Here is a 7330-nt window from a genome sequence, read left to right as displayed (position 1 = left end):
GCTGATAGGACCAATGCCTAAGCCAATACTGCTCAATTCCTGCAATCAATAAAGTTGTGGCCATTTTCCACCCATTAACCTTATATACCGTGTCCTGTGTCTTTATTTCTCATGGGGGGAGGGGGACTTGCCACACAATTTTGTTTTTGTAAATTCAAATAAAAATTGTTTCAAAAAGAGAGATGAAACATGTACGAATGGTTTCCCAAAATTCCTTTCTCTTTTTTCTTTATGCTTCCACCGCCCCCTTATTTTTATTCAACGCCTCCCCCAATTGCACCCGAGGCTACTACACCCCCCCAAGGATCATTCCAGCACCCCTAGGAGGCGTTATCGCCCACATTGGGAAACACTGGTCTACACTGGTTGGCGGTGGTGGCCCAGGGTTTCAGACAGAGTTCCTTTCCCTCATCCTCAGCTCTGCCTGGAGATTCCAGGACTTGAATCTGGGGCCTTCTGGATGCCAAACACATGCTCTGCCATGGAGCTGTGACTCTTCCTGTGCCCAGAAGCAGCAGCACCTAAGAATGATGTTGATGCGGAGAAACTCCTTGACCGCTCTAGAGAAGAGCGGAATTTGCGGAAGGGCGATGGCCTCACCAAGCAGGAATGTTTCCTCAGCTGAGCCATTGATGGAGAAAATGGGGAGTTGGCCCTTGTGAGATCTCATCGGGTCAATTAGATAATTGAGCAATCTCTCCTGTCCACATTTCTCTGCCCGGAAGAGACAGTTTGGAATCGGGTATAAAAGAGAGGCTGTCAGCTCCTGGCTTCTCAGTCCATTGGGTCGGCGTCACCTCTTTGCTCCGTCTTGTGAATTTGGGTAAGTCTTGCTTTCTCACTGCGCTCTGAGCTGTGCAGATCAGCTGCACATTAGCTCTCTGTTTTCCTCTATGAGGTTTTGGAAAAGGGCTGTAGATACGATCTCCACAGAGACTGGCATGATGTGGAAATAGCAATCCATGGCGTTCTGCAACTCAGCCCCGGGCTAGAGCATGAGGCAACACCATGAGAATCTCAAGCGAGGTGGCATACTGATCTCTTTGCATGGAGGTGGGATTTAAATAATCTGTTTACTGGATTTCCTCTAGATTTTTCCTCCCGGGAAAAATGACGGCCTGTCGATGTGGTAACCACAGTGCCACCTCACGGTTGGTTCCCAAGTTTTGGGAAATCCTAGAGTGCACCCCCCTGAAAGGGATGCCCCTCTCCGTGCCATAGTTGGAGCTTCAGTGGAACACCTGCTTGGCATGCAGAAGGTTTCCAGGTTCTACAACCATCATGCACTGGCTGTGGGCTTCCCAGAAGCAGCTGGTTGGTCTACCATTGTGGAGGGAAGGAGCCAGGGTGGATGGGTGCCTTGGCTCAGTAGGCAGAACAGCTGCTTGGCATGCAGAAGGATTCAGGTTCAATCCCTCCATGTAGGTCTGGCACTGCCCCTGCCTGAAACCCTGAAGAGCCACTGCCAGTCCATGTAGACAACACTGCCTTCTACATTCTCAGCCCTTCTGCATGCATAGCAAGTGCTCTAACCACTGAGCTGCTGCCCCGTTGCACTACGGTCTCTAGTTGGGAATGGAGCCTCCCGGGACAGAGACAGTGTATCTCAGAATCTTAATTGAGTTCCCGCATCCCGCCCATCGGAAATAAAAACACATGACACCAATATTTTAGGTTAATGGGCGAAAAATGGCCACAACTTTATTGGTTACAGGTAATGAGCGGTATTGGCTTAGGCATTGGTCCTACCGACTATCCGGCTTCAGCCTGATTGCATGAAGGCCGGCAAGGGTTAACCACCAGTAGGGGGAGTCCTGCTGATGCACATCAACTAGGAGCTCCCCTGGGGTCACCGCTTGGGGGTGTGCTTTGGGCCCACACCTCCATAGGCTTTGGACAGGGCCACTCCCCCCGGAATTCTTTACCGGACTACCCTTTGCTATGGGGGGAGGTAGTGGCACTTCCTCCCCCCTCTCATCTACATAACAATACCCTTACCAATGCCTAACTGCCAATGCCAAGGAAGTTGTGACGATTTGCGATGAGGTAGGCGAAAAACCAAATGGCTGGAGGCAATTTGCCAGGTGGAAAAAATTCCTACCAGGCCCTTTAACGGCGACCAACCGAGGTCCATAGCAAGGTCAAACCTAAAGGACGGGGGGAGGGGGGGATTGGGAAACCGGAGCAGCTGCGGCGCTGAAAGAGGAAGCTCCTCAGCCGCGCTGGTCCTAAATGGCATGAGCCACGCCTCCCAGGCCAGCCGATTGGCTGGCAAGGGGAATGACGCGGCCGAGGATTCCCTTAAGGAGGCGGGGACTGCAAGCCAGCCCCTGCGCATGTGTGGGGGGGGGGCGTGAAGCCCACAACCCCACCTCCTCTCTAGCTCGGAAGTGGCTTTGATGGGAGAGAAATCAAAAGGGGAAATCTTACAGGGCTTCTCAGAAGTGTCTGGTTAGCCCCTGTTGGGAACTGGAGTTGGGGATAACCTCTCTTTGCTCCCCTAAATTATTCTTTGTTCCTTCATTCTGCCTCTGCAGGTTTATCCACCCACTTTTGGAAACATGTCCCAGTGCAAGCAAGGCTGCAAGGCTCCCCCCACCAAATGCCCACCCAAAACTGCCCAGTGCTGCCCCCCAGCCGTGAAGTGTCCCCCCAAAACTGCCCAGTGCTGCCCCCCAGCTGTGAAGTGTCCCCCGAAAACCAAGCAACCTCCCAAGGGCTGCTGTTGATGATGTTCTTTCTCGGCCGCTGGAAAACTGAGGGGAGCTCCCTGCGAAAGCAATTCAACATTGATCACCTGCCGGACCTCACTGACGCCATCGAAGCCAGTCCTTTCTGCACTCTGCTTTGACGTTTTGCTTTCTCCAAAATGTTTGGGTTTTGCTTTGTCCTATCCTATACAATCATCGCAGCATTTCAGGGAGTCTTGTTGACCAACTGAGCTCCTGTCTGGAATCTCCTTGATATGTCATGACCCAGCCATGCTGGTTGTGAAAAGCTCAACGCCCTGATGGGTTTCCTCATCCTCACGGGCATGTGAATGGCAATAAAAGCAACTAGTTTCCCAGCACCAGTAGATTGTCGGATTGTTCTTTCCTCTGTTCTTTCCCTCTTAAAGGTAAAGGTAAAGGACCCCTGGTAGTTAAGTCCCGTTGCGGACAACTGGGGCTGGGGCGCTCATCTCGCTTTACTGGCCAAGGGAACTGGCGTTTGTCCGCAGACAGTTTTTCCGGGTCATGTGGCCAGCATGACTAAGCTGCTTCTGGTGAACCAGAGCAGCGCACGGAAATGCCGTTTACCTTCCCGCCAGAGTGGTACCTATTTATCTACTTGTACTTTGACGTGCTTTCGAACTGCTAGGTTGGCAGGAGCTTACTAATTTGTTAAATAAAGGTATTGGGACCGAATGCAACCTTACACACACACACACACACACACACACACACACACACACACACACACAGCTAGAGATGGAGAGACAGGGGTGGGGATTAGATTCAGTTTGCTTTTTAAGGTGAACTTTGCTAAACTGAACTTTACAGAACAACCTGTGAACCGAAATTTGCACTTTCCTGAATTTTGCAATGTAGTTCTCCAGTCAAGTGACGTGTATGGGGAAAAAATACCAGGGGAATGCGTGGATAAAAATGCACATATCCGTGAAAATAAAATACAGAAATGCATTATACAGTGGTACCTCTGGTTAAGAACTTAATTCGTTCTGGAGGTCTGTTCTTAACCTTAAACTGTTCTTAACCTGAGGTACCACTTTAGCTAATGGGGCCTCCTGCTGCTGCCGTGCAGCCAGAGCACGATTTCTGTTCTCATCCTGAAGCAAAGTTCTTAACCCGAGGTACTATTTCTGGGTTAGTGAAGTCTGTAACCTGAAGCGTCTGTAACCCAAGGTACCACTGTATTAAGAGAAATTACGTTGCTTAAAAGGGTGTATTAGGCAAAATTGCATGCAGATATGTGTACACTAGGAGAAATTGGTACAAAAATTTGGATGCATTTTCACCAGGACTTTTAAAAATTGCAAACCGAGGTAGGAATGTGGGGAAGTCAATTTAGTCTTGTCAAAATGAGAAATGGAGAGAATTTGAAATTGATGGATTTGCTCATCCCTGGATGGTAGCATAGTGGGATTCAACACCTACTTAACTTCCACGAGGCCCTATGCACTGCTCCACTGCTCTTGTCTTGCATACTTACAGTAGGGATCAGGGCCGTCTTAAGCATATCCGATGCTGTGGTGCAAAGATTCCTCTGGCACCCCCCCCCTTTCCCAGAGTTGTCAACTTTTTTTAGGGCTGGAATCATAGAATCATAGAGTTGGAAGAGACCACAAGGGCCATCGAGTCCAACCCCCTGCCAAGCAGGAAACACCATCAGAGCACTCCTGACATATGGTTGTCAAGCCTCTGCTTAAAGACCTCCAAAGAAGGAGACTCCACCACACTCCTTGGCAGCAAATTCCACTGTCGAACAGCTCTTACTGTCAGGAAGTTCTTCCTAATGTTGAGGTGGGATCTTCTTTCTTGTAGTTTGGATCCATTGCTCCGTGTCCGCTTCTCTGGAGCAGCAGAAAACAACCTTTCTCCCTCCTCTATGTGACATCCTTTTATATATTTGAACATGGCTATCATATCACCCCTTAACCTCCTCTTCTCCAGGCTAAACATGCCCAGCTCCCTTAGCCGTTCCTCATAAGGCATCGTTTCCAGGCCTTTGACCATTTTGGTTGCCCTCCTCTGGACACGTTCCAGTTTGTCAGTGTCCCAGTGGAGGAGGAGGGCAATGGTTGGAGGGCGGCTCCTCTGGCGGGGAAGAGGCAGAGGCTGGACACGGCACCTTCTGGCTCAGCTGGATTGTGGCTCAGCTGGATTGTGGTGGCCACGGCAGATGGAGGCTCAGGACGCGGCGCTGCTTTGGTGAGGCATGGCAGAGGCGGGCAAGGGCAGCGAGCTGATGCCAGGAGGCACCGCATCCAGCCTCTGCCTCTTCCCTGGCGCCCTCCAGAACTTGGTGCCCCGGCGCCCCATGCCACTAGCCTCTATGGGTAAGACGGCTCTGGTAGGGATGCCCCAGTCCTCCTTTTCTGGCTCTGTAAAAATTGCAATGGCAGCATCCGACAGGAGCCAGGGATGTTCAGGAAAGCAATTTCCCCAGGCTACCCAAATCATTGGTACAGTGGTACCTCAGGTTAAGAACTTAATTCGTTCCAGAGGTCCGTTCTTAACCTGAAACTGTTCTTAACCTGAAGCACCACTTTAGCTAATGGGGCTTCCTGCTGCCACTGCGCCACCGGAGCACGATTTCTGTTCTCATCCTGAAGCAAAGTTCTTAACCTGAAGCACTATTTCTGGGTTGGCGGAGTCTGTAACCTGAAGCGTATGTAACCTGAAGCGTATGTAACCCGAGGTACCACAGTATATTCAACATTTCCCAAGTCGCCTTGCCCTGAGATGTTGTTGAGCACTCTCATTTCTCACATTTAACCTCTCTGAATCAGTCTATAAGACCTACATTGGCTCCCAGTACGTTTCCAAGCACAATTCAAAGTGTTGGTGCTGACCTTTAAAGCCCTAAAAGGCCTCGGCCCAGTATACCTGAAGGAGCATCTCTACCCCCATCGTTCTGCACGGACACTGAGGTCCAGTTCCAAGGATCTTCTGGTGGTTCCCTCCCTGTGAGAAGCCAAGTTACAGGGAACCAGGCAGAGGGCCTTCTCGGTAGTGGCGCCCGCCCTGTGGAATGCCCTCCCACCAGATGTCAAAGCGATAAATAACTACCTGACATTCAGAAGACATCTTAAGGCAGCCCTGTTCAGGGAAGTTTTTAATCTGTGATATTTTAGTGTGTTTTTGGTTTCTATGGAAGCCGCCCAGAGTGGCTGGGGAAACCCAGCCAGATGGGCGGGGTACAAATAATAAATCATCATTATTATTATTATTATTATTATTATTATTATCATCATCATCATCATCATCATCATCATAATTATCATCTATTCTACTCCCATGCTACTCCAAGTAGCCGTCCCCACACCTTCCCGCTTAATATATTTGTTGATACATACATTCCTCTACTGCTGAACCACAAAAAAGGTCTTTTAATGCGGGATACAAAAAAAGCAAAAGTAAAAACACAAAAAGGGCAAATGGGTGCTATTCATCTGAAATTTACACAGAACAGATCTGTTGAAATTAAAGGACCGAACTTACATTCATTCATTTCAATGAGCCTATTTGGGGTAAGCTATCCAAACGCAATTGTGGCAGCAATGAGTTATGTAACTTCTTGCTGAAGATGTGGTGAGGTGGAAGGCACAATGCTACATATGTGGTGGAGCTGCAAGAAAATAAAAGAATATTGGGATGCAATCTATAATGAACTTAAAAGAATAATTAAGATGCCCTTTGTAAAATAAACAAACAAACAAACTTTAGGCTTTCCTTCTGGGGATTTTAGACTCACATACCCCAAAATGTAAGAGAAATATTCTTGTATGCTGCTGTAGCGGCAAGAGTATTAATAGCTATGAATTGGAAAGGAGAGAAAACACCAACAGAGCTGGAGTGGCAAAATAAAATGTCGGAATACGTGGAGACGGCAAAATTAACAGGAAAACCGAGAGGCCACACCGGTCAAATGTTTATTAAGAAATGGGATATGTACAAAAAAGTTTTAAAGGATTACTGTAACAATATGCTGTCTGTGGCAGCCTTTGAATGACTTTTGTGGGAGGATGAATAATTAAGAGATTTCACAATTTTGACGAAATGTAACAAAAGAAAACAGAAATATATAGTGTGTTAGATAAAACACGGTGGGGTGACGGGAAGTTGATATAAACTTAAGAAGAAAAACGTATCGTGATACAATGTAATAAGTTTTATTAGTTTTCTTTTTTACATTTATGGATAACTCTTCTGTATGTTTCTTGGTTTTAATATCAATAAAGCATTTTTTTTTTTAAATGTCACTTCCATTCCCCCTTCATGGATCACTGGTTTGCCGTGGCGAAGGGGCTTGAATAACTCAGAGAAGCTATGAACTATGCCGAGCAGGGTATCCAAGATGGACAGGTCATAGTGGAGAGTTTTGACCAAATGTGATCCACCTGGAGGAGGAACCGGCAAGCTACTCCAGTATCCCTGCCAAGAAAACTCCAGGGACAAAGACAACAGAGGGCCCAAGGAGAAGGGGATGACAGAGGACGAGATGGTTGGATAGTGTTCTCGAAGCTACCAGCATGAGGGAGGCAGTGGAAGACAGGAGGCCCTGGTCCATGGCGTCACAAAGAGTCGGACACGACTAAACGACTAAA

The 7330-nt window shown here is 48.1% G+C and overlaps 1 long non-coding RNA gene across 1 annotated transcript; it reads left to right on the top strand.

The window, feature by feature from the left end:
- Positions 1-598: 598 nt before the first annotated feature.
- Positions 599-3070, top strand: LOC310667195. Its single transcript, XR_014506194.1, has 2 exons — positions 599-823; positions 2538-3070. It is a non-coding gene; the product is annotated as an uncharacterized lncRNA (long non-coding RNA).
- The last annotated feature ends 4260 nt before the right edge of the window (positions 3071-7330 follow it).

This window comes from Podarcis tiliguerta (genome assembly GCF_965153285.1).
Source record: "Podarcis tiliguerta genome assembly, chromosome: 16".
Lineage (NCBI taxonomy): Eukaryota > Metazoa > Chordata > Lepidosauria > Squamata > Lacertidae > Podarcis > Podarcis tiliguerta.
This window is presented reverse-complemented; position numbering and strand designations above follow the sequence as displayed.